The sequence below is a fragment of the Thermobia domestica genome, chromosome 6 (genome assembly GCF_964235325.1).
Source record: "Thermobia domestica chromosome 6, izTheDome1.hap1.1, whole genome shotgun sequence".
In the NCBI taxonomy this organism is placed as follows: domain Eukaryota; kingdom Metazoa; phylum Arthropoda; class Insecta; order Zygentoma; family Lepismatidae; genus Thermobia; species Thermobia domestica.
Genome location: NC_137459.1, coordinates 8,486,129 through 8,502,207, shown reverse-complemented (window position 1 = coordinate 8,502,207; position 16,079 = coordinate 8,486,129). Strand labels below are relative to the sequence as shown.

Sequence of the window (16,079 nt, the reverse complement as noted above, 5' to 3'; positions counted from 1 at the left end):
GCAGTCTGTAATTCAATGTCATGCGTGGGAAGTTTGGGCCTCAAATATTGTTAAAGAAGCAGAGCGTAGATTAAATGAAAATGATGAAGGTGAAGAAGATAATGGGTTGTATTTACCCCAATTTGTAGATAGTTTACAATCCCTATGTATGAAGATTCCACTGTGGACAGGTGTAATGATACCTATTTTTGGTTATGGTAAAAGTTATCAAACTAATGGACCTGTTGAAGGAAGTTTTAGTGATTTAAAACATCGCATTCTTCATAATGCCGACAGACATATGCGTGTTGATGAATTTTTAAATACTCATTTGAAGTCTCTATCGGGAATTTTGAAAATGGCTGCAGCAAAAGAGGGAGAAGAAAATGAAGAAGGAGAAGAAAATGAAGAAGAAGAAGAAAATGAAAGTGCTCAAAACATTACTCTTGTTTTAGATAATGATTATAACATAGGTTATGAAGGAAATGTTGAGGAACACAATAGCATGTTAGCAAACTTAGATTCAGATCAGAATGAATGGAAGAAAAATAGTCAACTTGGTGCTAAATTTGATAATAAAAGAGTTGAATCTCCTTGCCCAATTTGTGAAGCTGGAAATTTCCCAACTGGTGGCCATACTTGCATCATATGAAAGAAAGCAGTTCATGTTCTTGAACCATGTTCATATTCAATTTACTCAACTCAAGAAGAGGAAGAAGAAAACGAAGGCTACGGATCTAAACGATTTTGCCAAACATGTTTTCTTCAAAGAAAGGAAGAAGAGAGACAAAAAGAAGAGATCTCTGCTGTGGAAAACTGGAAAGGAAAAGCTAAAGGACACCCAAGGAAAAGATGGAAAAAATCATATTTAGAACCTTGTCCTGAAATGAAAACAATTGATTTAGATTGCAAATCTTTAGCTGTACCAATAGGAATTTTAAAAAAAGGTAGTGGCTCAAAATTGAAACCAATAACCCTAGGCCATGAAAAGCTTATTTTCGCAAATACATGTGCGTTTGATGCACTAATACATAGTATTGCTGCAGCATACATAGACAGTTCGAATTACTGTAAATTTGTGAATGAATCAAAACAAAATTCTTACGTATTTACTATAGCCAGTCAGTTAGCAACCACAGGACCGAACAAAAGCACCTACATATTAAGAGCAAAATGTCTGCGTCCAATTTTTGACACGGAAGACAGACCTAATGACTTAAAATTAGTAATGTGTGACACAACAATATCACATTTAGTTCGGAAATTGATGTCCCAGTTTCCTAGTTTAGTTGAGGTAAGTTCATGTTCGTCCTCATTTTGTGAAAAAGCAAAAGTGCAAAGAAATGTTGTGTTAGTGCCATTGGATCTACATTCTTTTAATCCCAGTAAAATGGAAACATTAGAGAACAGTATAAGTAGTGGCTTATCTAAAGAAGCAGTACAATGTCCTTACTCCACAGTGAACAGCAATGAACCACATGCTAATAATTTGTGCTTAGGAATAAGAACTCCAGCTGAAACTCAATTGAAAAGCCATTTATTTATTGAATATGGTGAAATGCTTGATTTTGGTGGCAGAAATAGTATTTCTCAAGTGTATGACAATTGTACTTACGAAAGCCCAGGGAAAGTTACACTGAAAGATATTCCCGAAAAAATCACAATTCAAGGACGCATTTACTACAGAAGAAGTGTGATTGCTTTGAAACATTCAGGCAAATCAGATACCATAGGACATTATGTATCATATTGTTACCGAAGTGACAATTCTTGGCAATGCTATGATGATCTCTTAAGTGGTAATAAGATGAAGTCTGTTTTTGTAAAAAATACACTGTCTGTTGTGCCACATATGCTTTTTTATACATTGTAGTATGGTAGAAAAATGCGAACTATGTACTTTGCTATGAGAAACAGGAAATTACTTTCTAATGTTTTGATTAATGTATATTCAAATCTGTGAACAGCATTCCATTCTATCTTGTATATTCATGATTTCGTACATTTGCTTTAATAATTATTCTCACTGTGAGACTGATATTTGTGGTAGAAAAAGCGATACATCAAAATGAGGCAACGAATTACATGACTATGAATTATAATTATATATTCAACGTTATCATGTAGGTTAATCCCATGCTGAATCGAAGTCTAATTTATAATTTGTCTGAAAATGCAATGACTTTTGATACATTAGTTCTGTCCATCAAGCAAACGTAGAATGCTCGTCTGGTTTTTTAGATCAGTACTGTTTTTTCATATAATTTATTGAAAATCACAAAAAAATCCTTTTTTTACACTCAGTCAATTATACAAAAATCACTCTTAGAAAGATGATATAGGGCTCATTTTAAAGCTCTTACAAATTTATTTCATTTGATATGTAATATTATCATATATTTAGGGGAAACTTTTGATGTGTTTGTAAATGTAAACATGTTGAAAATGTATAAAGCACAATGTATTTCTTTTTATTTAAAAAACCTACATTGTATGTTAATTTTGAAGTAATGTGCCAGCAAAATTTCAAACTGGGATGGAAATAAAAACGTTTCTTTAAGTATTGAAATTAGTGTTGCAGCATAATTTGAGACTGTTTGTGGAACATAACTTATTGTAATAATTGTATAATTAATGGAAGCATAGAAAATTGTAAAAATTGTTCATTTGAAGTTACTACACAAACACTTAGAATCTATTTTTCACTTTATCATTAACTTGAACTGAATCGACAATGCTTTTTCTTAAAAGTACATAACCTTTCTAAAACAAGAGTACAACATAGTTTTCTTTAGATAGGAAATATAATTTTAACATTACTTGAACAAATTCTGCTCTTCACGAAAATTTGTATTGAATTTGATATACTTTAATCTTGTGAACTGTCAGTTCCATTTTCAAATAACAACTCATCAAATAAGTTTGATTGTAATTTTATTTCATTCTCTTAGTGTTATGTTTTTCACTAATATGCTATCCAATGTTTTCGTCACGTGCTGAGGACTCACCAATAAATCACTAGGGTTTATTAATAAAATCGAGCACTATTAGTTCCAATGTGGTCATTACATGTATCTGTATAGGGATCTGCTATTTCACACTCCACTTAAATTGCTTGATGTCCTAGATTTTGACAAGCACACCCTCTTTCTCATTCTATCCTACCACGATTTTTAAATTAAATATGTTTTGAATGTTTACTCAGCAAAGGGACACTCTCTTCTTGATGCCGAGGTTAAACGTAATGGAGAAACAAATTTTCTTTCTTCATTAGTATGAAATTAACAAATAAATGAAACAGGTTTCTTTTTTATCAATCAATCAAATTATGTAGATGAATTAATTTAAACACACTGTCTGAACATTTTCTATATTTCCCATTAATATTTAAGAATCAATTTAATTTTGCAAATATGTGTTTTAAGTGCAATTTATATTCTATTTTGGACTTTATTATAAACGTTAAGTAATGCATTATCATATTCTAGGCGAATATATTAGTAGTATTAAATAGATTTTTTTACCTAGTGCAGAACCCATCAAAAAAAATATATTTCCATAAGCCTAATATTTACTTTATATGACACTACGAGATAGTCAGTCAGTAACACTGAACAGTATCATTCATATCCTTTCTTCTTCTTCTTCTTTGATTTAAGTAATTGAATATTGTCATATTAAGTGTATCATTGCATATCCACGTTGAAATCTTCAAAATGATATCTGAGAATTATGTCTGTAATATATAAGCAACCAAGCAGAAAATTCACAAATAGAACAAAGCGTAGTTCAAAACTTATCATATAACATTAAGAGAAAGTATTTTTAAAGATGATGTTTTTAAAATACAATCTTTCAAAGAACAAATGTCATAGTATTAGAATAAAAGGGTAGACGTTTATTACGATTGTCCTGAATTATTACTTAATTTAAAAATGTAAAACAGAAAATATTTGATTTTTTATATGTTTATAGTAACTTTATAGTAAAATGTAGATACAGTGAATTTCAGAAAGGAATATCAATGATATTTTCGATGTGATACAGAATATATAATTTTATCCTGTTGAAATTCAATGCTATCCTATAAATTTTCTCAACACCTAAGAAACTGTAAGAAATATTTGCTAAGACGAAAGTGGAATGTTTGAGAATAATATTCCAGTTTCCAGAATATTCCAAAACTTGTGAAAGCACTTTAGTTGATAGTCTTGAAAGGAAATAAATTTTCAACATAAATATATGTTCATAGGAATATATTCTGTTAGCATTGTCAAGTAATTACTAGTAAGACATATTAGTTATCTTAAATTTATAATGTATACAAAAGAGTACTTAAAAATAATAATACAATACTTTAGTATGCACTAATGTAAGTATACAGAACTTGTTATTTTTCAAGTTAACTTGAAATTAAATATTTCAATGTACACTATGGAAAGTGATAAACATGTTTATACAAATAATAGTATGTGTGTTGCAAAAGAAAACTGTTTAAAAAGTCTTCCAGGAAAAGATTAATAATAATGTATGCACTTTTTACAAAAAAAAAACAAACAAACAAACAAACAAACAAACAAACAAACAAAAAATGTTAATATCTAAATATTGGCAAGTTCAGAATTTGTTCAGTATATATATGTGAGTTGAAATGTAAAACAAATAATTATAATCTCACTTCAATTCTATCTGTAAATATAATATAATGTGATACCTGAAAGTAAAAAAAAAAAAAACGATTAAAAGAAAAACCAGTTTCTACAGCATAGGAGAATATGTGAGCAGCTATGGCCCAGCACTATAAAAAATTTCCTAACATTGATTGTACTTCATATTACCGAATATACTCTAGAATAGTGATTCTTAACCACTACGTCAACACACAGCTATACGGTGAAATCCCATGGGGCATCATAAACATAAAAATTATGAAGCACTTACTAATTAATTAAGTTGATTGATTAGGATTGAATAAGTACTTATTAACAAATTATCTATAAAGGTTATTTTGGATTTTGAAACAACTTCTAGAAAGCGTAAAGTTTTCCTACCATACTAATAGTCAATATATCTCGAGAATAAATTGAGCACTAATTCTGGGACTATGCGGGGTTGAAAACATTAATTAAGCACTAATTCATGACATGAAAATTTTTGATTTCTTTCGAAGTGGTTCGGCCAACTCACATTTACCCCAAAAATACATATGCCCCGTATACCCTTATTTATTGAGCACTAATTCTGGGACCATGTGGGATGAAGAGCACTAATTAAGCACTAATTACCTATACCGTTTAATTTGAATTTTGAAACAACTTTTAGAAAGCGTGAAGTTGGCCCAACCATCTTAATAATCAATATATCTCGAGAATAAATTGAGCACTAATTATGGGACCATGCGGGATTGAAAGCACTAATTAAGCACTAATTCGTGACATGAAAATTTTTGATTTCTTTCGAAGTGGTTGGGCCAACTCACATTTACCCCAAAAATACATATGCCCCGTATACCCTTATTTATTGAGCACTAATTCTGGGACCATGTGGGATGAAGAGCACTAATTAAGCACTAATTACCTATAACGTTTAATTTGAATTTTGAAACAACTTTTAGAAAGCGTGAAGTTGGCCCAACCATCTTAATAATCAATATATCTCGAGAATAAATTGAGCACTAATTCTGGGACCATGCGGGATTGAAAGCACTAATTAAGCACTAATTCGTGACATGAAAATTTTTGATTTCTTTCGAAGTGGTTGGGCCAACTCACATTTACCCCAAAAATACATATGCCCCGTATAACCTTATTTATTGAGCACTAATTCTGGGACCATGTGGGATGAAGAGCACTAATTAAGCACTAATTACCTATACCGTTTAATTTAAATTTTGAAACAACTTTTAGAAAGCGTGAAGTTGGCCCAACCATCTTAATAATCAATATATCTCGAGAATAAATTGAGCACTAATTCTGGGACTATGCGGGATTGAAAGCACTAATTAAGCACTTATTCATGACATGAAAATTTTTGATTTCTTTCGAAGTGGTTGGGCGAACTCACAATTTACCCCAAAAATACATATGCCCCGTATACCCTTATTTATTGAACACTAATTCTGGGACCATGCGGGATGAAGAACACTAATTAAGCACTAATTACCTATACCGTTTAATTTGAATTTTGAAACAACTTTTAGAAAGCGTGAAGTTGGCCCAACCATCTTAATAATCAATATATCTCGAGAATAAATTGAGCACTAATTCTGGGACTATGCGGGATTGAAAGCACTAATTAAGCACTTATTCACGACATGAAAATTTTTGATTCCTTTCGAAGTGGTTGGGCGAACTCACAATTTACCCGAAAAATACATATGCCCCGTATACCCTTATTTATTGAACACTAATTCTGGGACCATGCGTGATGAAGAACACTAATTAGGCACTAATTACCTATACCGTTTAATTTGAATTTTGAAACAACTTTTAGAAAGCGTGAAGTTGGCCCATCCATCTTAATAATCAATATATCTCGAGAATAAATTGAGCACTAATTCTGGGACTATGCGGGATTGAAAGCACTAATTAAGCACTAATTCATGACATGAAAATTTTTGATTTCTTTCGAACTGGTTGGGCCAACTCACGTTTACCCCAAAAACACATATGCCCCGTATACCCTTATTTATTGAGCACTAATTCTGGGACCATGTGGGATGAAGAGCACTAATTAAGCACTAATTACCTATACCGTTTAATTTGAATTTTGAAACAACTTTTAGAAAGCGTGAAGTTGGCCCAACCATCTTAATAATCAATATATCTCGAGAATAAATTGAGCACTAATTATGGGACCATGCGGGATTGAAAGCACTAATTAAGCACTAATTCGTGACATGAAAATTTTTGATTTCTTTCGAAGTGGTTGGGCCAACTCACATTTACCCCAAAAATACATATGCCCCGTATACCCTTATTTATTGAGCACTAATTCTGGGACCATGTGGGATGAAGAGCACTAATTAAGCACTAATTACCTATACCGTTTAATTTAAATTTTGAAACAACTTTTAGAAAGCGTGAAGTTGGCCCAACCATCTTAATAATCAATATATCACGAGAATAAATTGAGCACTAATTCTGGGACTATGCGGGATTGAAAGCACTAATTAAGCACTTATTCATGACATGAAAATTTTTGATTTCTTTCGAAGTGGTTGGGCGAACTCACAATTTAACCCAAAAATACATATGCCCCGTATACCCTTATTTATTGAGCACTAATTCTGGGACCATGCGGGATGAAGAACACTAATTAAGCACTAATTACCTATACCGTTTAATTTGAATTTTGAAACAACTTTTAGAAAGCGTGAAGTTGGCCCAACCATCTTAATAATCAATATATCTCGAGAATAAATTGAGCACTAATTATGGGACCATGCGGGATTGAAAGCACTAATTAAGCACTAATTCGTGACATGAAAATTTTTGATTTCTTTCGAAGTGGTTGGGCCAACTCACGTTTACCCCAAAAATACATATGCCCCGTATACCCTTATTTATTGAGCACTAATTCTGGGACCATGTGGGATGAAGAGCACTAATTAAGCACTAATTACCTATACCGTTTAATTTGAATTTTGAAACAACTTTTAGAAAGCGTGAAGTTGGCCCAACCATCTTAATAATCAATATATCTCGAGAATAAATTGAGCACTAATTCTAGGACATTGCGGGATTGAAAGCACTAATTAAGCACTAATTCATGACATGAAAATTTTTGATTTCTTTCGAAGTGGTTGGGCCAACTCACGTTTACCCCAAAAATACATATGCCCCGTATACCCTTATTTATTGAGCACTAATTCTGGGACCATGTGGGATGAAGAGCACTAATTAAACACTAATTACCTATACCGTTTAATTTGAATTTTGAAACAACTTTTAGAAAGCGTGAAGTTGGCCCAACCATCTTAATAATCAATATATCTCGAGAATAAATTGAGCACTAATTCTGGGACTATGCGGGATTGAAAGCACTAATTAAGCACTAATTCATGACATGAAAATTTTTGATTTCTTTCGAAGTGGTTGGGCCAACACACATTTACCCCAAAAATACATATGCCCCGTATACCCTTATTTTTTGAGCACTAATTCTGGGACCATGTGGGATGAAGAGCACTAATTAAGCACTAATTACCTATACCGTTTAATTTGAATTTTGAAACAACTTTTAGAAAGCGTGAAGTTGGCCCAACCATCTTAATAATCAATATATCTCGAGAATAAATTGAGCACTAATTATGGGACCATGCGGGATTGAAAGCACTAATTAAGCACTAATTCGTGACATGAAAATTTTTGATTTCTTTCGAAGTGGTTGGGCCAACTCACGTTTACCCCAAAAATGCATATGCCCCGTATACCCTTATTTATTGAGCACTAATTCTGGGACCATGTGGGATGAAGAGCACTAATTAAGCACTAATTACCTATACCGTTTAATTTGAATTTTGAAACAATTTTTAGAAAGCGTGAAGTTGGCCCAACCACCTTAATAATCAATATATCTCGAGAATAAATTGAGCACTAATTCTAGGACTATGCGGGATTGAAAGCACTAATTAAGCACTAATTCATGACATGAAAATTTTTGATTTCTTTCGAAGTGGTTGGGCCAACTCACGTTTACCCCAAAAATACATATGCCCCGTATACCCTTATTTATTGAGCACTAATTCTGGGACCATGTGGGATGAAGAGCACTAATTAAGCACTAATTACTTATACCGTTTAATCTGAATTTTGAAACAACTTTTAGAAAGCGTGAAGTTGGCCCAACCATCTTAACAATCAATATATCTCGTAAACCAATTGAGCACTAATTCTGCGGTCTTGAGCTCTAATTAGCACTAATTAAGCACTAAATCTTGACATAATTTTTTTTCTATTTCTACGATGTGGTTGGGCCAACTTCACGCGACTGAAAATTTTTGATTTCTTTCGAAGTGGTTGGGCGAACTCACAATTTACCCCAAAAATATATATGCCCCGTATACCCTTATTTATTGAACACTAATTCTGGGACCATGCGGGATGAAGAGCACTAATTAAGCACTAATTACCTATACCGTTTAATTTGAATTTTGAAACAACTTTTAGAAAGCGTGAAGTTGGCCCAACCATCTTAATAATCAATATATCTCGAGAATAAATTGAGCACTAATTATGGGACCATGCGGGATTGAAAGCACTAATTAAGCACTAATTCGTGACATGAAAATTTTTGATTTCTTTCGAAGTGGTTGGGCCAACTAACGTTTACCCCAAAAATACATATGCCCCGTATACCCTTATTTATTGAGCACTAATTCTGGGACCATGTGGGATGAAGAGCACTAATTAAGCACTAATTACCTATACCGTTTAATTTGAATTTTGAAACAACTTTTAGAAAGCGTGAAGTTGGCCCAACCATCTTAATAATCAATATATCTCGAGAATAAATTGAGCACTAATTCTGGGACTATGCGGGATTGAAAGCACTAATTAAGCACTAATTCATGACATGAAAATTTTTGATTTCTTTCGAAGTGGTTGGGCCAACACACAATTACCCCAAAAATACATATGCCCCGTATACCCTTATTTATTGAGCACTAATTCTGGGACCATGTGGGATGGAGAGCACTAATTAAGCACTAATTACCTATACCGTTTAATTTGAATTTTGAAACAACTTTTAGAAAGCGTGAAGTTGGCCCAACCATCTTAATAATCAATATATCTCGAGAATAAATTGAGCACTAATTATGGGACCATGCGGGATTGAAAGCACTAATTAAGCACTAATTCATGACATGAAAATTTTTGATTTCTTTCGAAGTGGTTGGGCCAACTCACGTTTACCCCAAAAATACATATGCCCCGTATACCCTTATTTATTGAGCACTAATTCTGGGACCATGCGGGATGAAGAGCACTAATTAAGCACTAATTACCTATACCGTTTAATTTGAATTTTGAAACAACTTTTAGAAAGCGTGAAGTTGGCCCAACCATCTTAATAATCAATATATCTCGAGAATAAATTGAGCACTAATTCTGTGACTATGCGGGATTGAAAGCACTAATTAAGCACTAATTCATGACATGAAAATTTTTGATTTCTTTCGAAGTGGTTGGGCCAACTCACATTTACCCCAAAAATACATATGCCCCGTATACCCTTATTTATTGAGCACTAATTCTGGGACCATGTGGGATGGAGAGCACTAATTAAGCACTAATTACCTATACCGTTTAATTTGAATTTTGAAACAACTTTTAGAAAGCGTGAAGTTGGCCCAACCATCTTAATAATCAATATATCTCGAGAATAAATTGAGCACTAATTCTGGGACTCTGCGGGATTGAAAGCACTAATTAAGCACTTATTCACGACATGAAAATTTTTGATTTCTTTCGAAGTGGTTGGGCGAACTCACAATTTACCCGAAAAATACATATGCCCCGTATACCCTTATTTATTGAACACTAATTCTGGGACCATGCGTGATGAAGAACACTAATTAGGCACTAATTACCTATACCGTTTAATTTGAATTTTGAAACAACTTTTAGAAAGCGTGAAGTTGGCCCAACCATCTTAATAATCAATATATCTCGAGAATAAATTGAGCACTAATTCTGGGACTATGCGGGATTGAAAGCACTAATTAAGCACTTATTCACGACATGAAAATTTTTGATTTCTTTCGAAGTGGTTGGGCGAACTCACAATTTACCCGAAAAATACATATGCCCCGTATACCCTTATTTATTGAACACTAATTCTGGGACCATGCGTGATGAAGAACACTAATTAGGCACTAATTACCTATACCGTTTAATTTGAATTTTGAAACAACTTTTAGAAAACGTGAAGTTGGCCCAACCATCTTAATAATCAATATATCTCGAGAATAAATTGAGCACTAATTCTGGGACTATGCGGGATTGAAAGCACTAATTAAGCACTTATTCACGACAAGAAAATTTTTGATTTCTTTCGAAGTGGTTGGGCGAACTCACAATTTACCCCAAAAATACATATGCCCCGTATACCCTTATTTATTGAACACTAATTCTGGGACCATGCGTGATGAAGAACACTAATTAGGCACTAATTACCTATACCGTTTAATTTGAATTTTGAAACAACTTTTAGAAAGCGTGAAGTTGGCCCAACCATCTTAATAATCAATATATCTCGAGAATAAATTGAGCACTAATTCTGGGACTATGCGGGATTGAAAGCACTAATTAAGCACTAATTCATGACATGAAAATTTTTGATTTCTTTCGAAGTGGTTGGGCCAACTCACGTTTACCCCAAAAATACATATGCCCCGTATACCCTTATTTATTGAGCACTAATTCTGGGACCATGTGGGATGAAGAGCACTAATTAAGCACTAATTACCTATACCGTTTAATTTGAATTTTGAAACAACTTTTAGAAAGCGTGAAGTTGGCCCAACCATCTTAATAATCAATATATCTCGAGAATAAATTGAGCACTAATTATGGGACCATGCGGGATTGAAAGCACTAATTAAGCACTAATTCGTGACATGAAAATTTTTGATTTCTTTCGAAGTGGTTGGGCCAACTCACATTTACCCCAAAAATACATATGCCCCGTATACCCTTATTTATTGAGCACTAATTCTGGGACCATGTGGGATGAAGAGCACTAATTAAGCACTAATTACCTATACCGTTTAATTTAAATTTTGAAACAACTTTTAGAAAGCGTGAAGTTGGCCCAACCATCTTAATAATCAATATATCACGAGAATAAATTGAGCACTAATTCTGGGACTATGCGGGATTGAAAGCACTAATTAAGCACTTATTCATGACATGAAAATTTTTGATTTCTTTCGAAGTGGTTGGGCGAACTCACAATTTAACCCAAAAATACATATGCCCCGTATACCCTTATTTATTGAGCACTAATTCTGGGACCATGCGGGATGAAGAACACTAATTAAGCACTAATTACCTATACCGTTTAATTTGAATTTTGAAACAACTTTTAGAAAGCGTGAAGTTGGCCCAACCATCTTAATAATCAATATATCTCGAGAATAAATTGAGCACTAATTATGGGACCATGCGGGATTGAAAGCACTAATTAAGCACTAATTCGTGACATGAAAATTTTTGATTTCTTTCGAAGTGGTTGGGCCAACTCACGTTTACCCCAAAAATACATATGCCCCGTATACCCTTATTTATTGAGCACTAATTCTGGGACCATGTGGGATGAAGAGCACTAATTAAGCACTAATTACCTATACCGTTTAATTTGAATTTTGAAACAACTTTTAGAAAGCGTGAAGTTGGCCCAACCATCTTAATAATCAATATATCTCGAGAATAAATTGAGCACTAATTCTAGGACATTGCGGGATTGAAAGCACTAATTAAGCACTAATTCATGACATGAAAATTTTTGATTTCTTTCGAAGTGGTTGGGCCAACTCACGTTTACCCCAAAAATACATATGCCCCGTATACCCTTATTTATTGAGCACTAATTCTGGGACCATGTGGGATGAAGAGCACTAATTAAACACTAATTACCTATACCGTTTAATTTGAATTTTGAAACAACTTTTAGAAAGCGTGAAGTTGGCCCAACCATCTTAATAATCAATATATCTCGAGAATAAATTGAGCACTAATTCTGGGACTATGCGGGATTGAAAGCACTAATTAAGCACTTATTCGTGACATGAAAATTTTTGATTTCTTTCGAAGTGGTTGGGCGAACTCACAATTTACCCCAAAAATACATATGCCCCGTATACCCTTATTTATTGAACACTACTTCTGGGACCATGCGGGATGAAGAACACTAATTAAGCACTAATTACCTACACCGTTTAATTTGAATTTTGAAACAACTTTTAGAAAGCGTGAAGTTGGCCCAACCATCTTAATAATCAATATATCTCGAGAATAAATTGAGCACTAATTATGGGACCATGCGGGATTGAAAGCACTAATTAAGCACTAATTCGTGACATGAAAATTTTTGATTTCTTTCGAAGTGGTTGGGCCAACTCACGTTTACCCCAAAAATACATATGCCCCGTATACCCTTATTTATTGAGCACTAATTCTGGGACCATGTGGGATGAAGAGCACTAATTAAGCACTATTTACCTATACCGTTTAATTTGAATTTTGAAACAACTTTTAGAAAGCGTGAAGTTGGCCCAACCATCTTAATAATCAATATATCTCGAGAATAAATTGAGCACTAATTCTGGGACTATGCGGGATTGAAAGCACTAATTAAGCTCTAATTCATGACATGAAAATTTTTGATTTCTTTCGAAGTGGTTGGGCCAACTCACATTTACCCCAAAAATACATATGCCCCGTATACCGTTATTTATTGAGCACTAATTCTGGGACCATGTGGGATGGACAGCACTGATTAAGCACTAATTACCTATACCGTTTAATTTGAATTTTGAAACAACTTTTAGAAAGCGTGAAGTTGGCCCAACCATCTTAATAATCAATATATCTCGAGAATAAATTGAGCACTAATTATGGGACCATGCGGGATTGAAAGCACTAATTAAGCACTAATTCGTGATATGAAAATTTTTGATTTCTTTCGAAGTGGTTGGGCCAACACACGTTTACCCCAAAAATACATATGCCCCGTATACCCTTATTTATTGAGCACTAATTCTGGGACCATGTGGGATGAAGAGCAATAATTAAGCACTAATTACCTATACCGTTTAATTTGAATTTTGAAACAACTTTTAGAAAGCGTGAAGTTGGCCCAACCATCTTAATAATCAATATATCTCGAGAATAAATTGAGCACTAATTCTGGGACTATGCGGGATTGAAAGCACTAATTAAGCACTAATTCATGACATGAAAATTTTTGATTTCTTTCGAAGTGGTTGGGCCAACTCACGTTTACCCCAAAAATACATATGCCCCGTATACCCTTATTTATTGAGCACTAATTCTGGGACCATGTGGGATGAAGAGCACTAATTAAGCACTAATTACCTATACCGTTTAATTTGAATTTTGAAACAACTTTTAGAAAGCGTGAAGTTGGCCCAACCATCTTAATAATCAATATATCTCGAGAATAAATTGAGCACTAATTATGGGACCATGCGGGATTGAAAGCACTAATTAAGCACTAATTCGTGACATGAAAATTTTTGATTTCTTTCGAAGTGGTTGGGCCAACTCACGTTTACCCCAAAAATACATATGCCCCGTATACCCTTATTTATTGAGCACTAATTCTGGGACCATGTGGGATGAAGAGCACTAATTAAGCACTAATTACCTATACCGTTTAATTTGAATTTTGAAACAACTTTTAGAAAGCGTGAAGTTGGCCCAACCATCTTAATAATCAATATATCTCGAGAATAAATTGAGCACTAATTCTGGGACTATGCGGGATTGAAAGCACTAATTAAGCACTAATTCATGACATGAAAATTTTTGATTTCTTTCGAAGTGGTTGGGCCAACACACATTTTTCCCCAAAAATACATATGCCCCGTATACCCTTATTTATTGAGCACTAATTCTGGGACCATGTGGGATGAAGAGCACTAATTAAGCACTAATTACCTATACCGTTTAATTTGAATTTTGAAACAACTTTTAGAAAGCGTGAAGTTGGCCCAACCATCTTAATAATCAATATATCTCGAGAATAAATTGAGCACTAATTATGGGACCATGCGGGATTGAAAGCACTAATTAAGCACTAATTCGTGACATGAAAATTTTTGATTTCTTTCGAAGTGGTTGGGCCAACTCACGTTTACCCCAAAAATGCATATGCCCCGTATACCCTTATTTATTGAGCACTAATTCTGGGACCATGTGGGATGAAGAGCACTAATTAAGCACTAATTACCTATACCGTTTAATTTGAATTTTGAAACAACTTTTAGAAAGCGTGAAGTTGGCCCAACCACCTTAATAATCAATATATCTCGAGAATAAATTGAGCACTAATTCTAGGACTATGCGGGATTGAAAGCACTAATTAAGCACTAATTCATGACATGAAAATTTTTGATTTCTTTCGAAGTGGTTGGGCCAACTCACGTTTACCCCAAAAATACATATGCCCCGTATACCCTTATTTATTGAGCACTAATTCTGGGACCATGTGGGATGAAGAGCACTAATTAAGCACTAATTACTTATACCGTTTAATTTGAATTTTGAAACAACTTTTAGAAAGCGTGAAGTTGGCCCAACCATCTTAATAATCAATATATCTCGTAAACCAATTGAGCACTAATTCTGCGGTCTTGAGCACTAATTAGCACTAATTAAGCACTAAATCTTGACATAATTTTTTTTCTATTTCTACGATGTGGTTGGGCCAACTTCACGCGACTGAAAATTTTTGATTTCTTTCGAAGTGGTTGGGCGAACTCACAATTTACCCCAAAAATATATATGCCCCGTATACCCTTATTTATTGAACACTAATTCTGGGACCATGCGGGATGAAGAGCACTAATTAAGCACTAATTACCTATACCGTTTAATTTGAATTTTGAAACAACTTTTAGAAAGCGTGAAGTTGGCCCAACCATCTTAATAATCAATATATCTCGAGAATAAATTGAGCACTAATTATGGGACCATGCGGGATTGAAAGCACTAATTAAGCACTAATTCGTGACATGAAAATTTTTGATTTCTTTCGAAGTGGTTGGGCCAACTAACGTTTACCCCAAAAATACATATGCCCCGTATACCCTTATTTATTGAGCACTAATTCTGGGACCATGTGGGATGAAGAGCACTAATTAAGCACTAATTACCTATACCGTTTAATTTGAATTTTGAAACAACTTTTAGAAAGCGTGAAGTTGGCCCAACCATCTTAATAATCAATATATCTCGAGAATAAATTGAGCACTAATTCTGGGACTATGCGGGATTGAAAGCACTAATTAAGCACTATTTCATGACATGAAAATTTTTGATTTCTTTCGAAGTGGTTGGGCCAACTCACAT

The 16,079-nt window shown here is 33.9% G+C and overlaps 1 long non-coding RNA gene across 1 annotated transcript in view; it reads left to right on the top strand.

The window, feature by feature from the left end:
- LOC145687836 (uncharacterized) overlaps positions 1 to 16,079 on the top strand; it is a 236,410-nt gene that overhangs the window by 124,443 nt on the left and 95,888 nt on the right. The window lies entirely within an intron of this gene.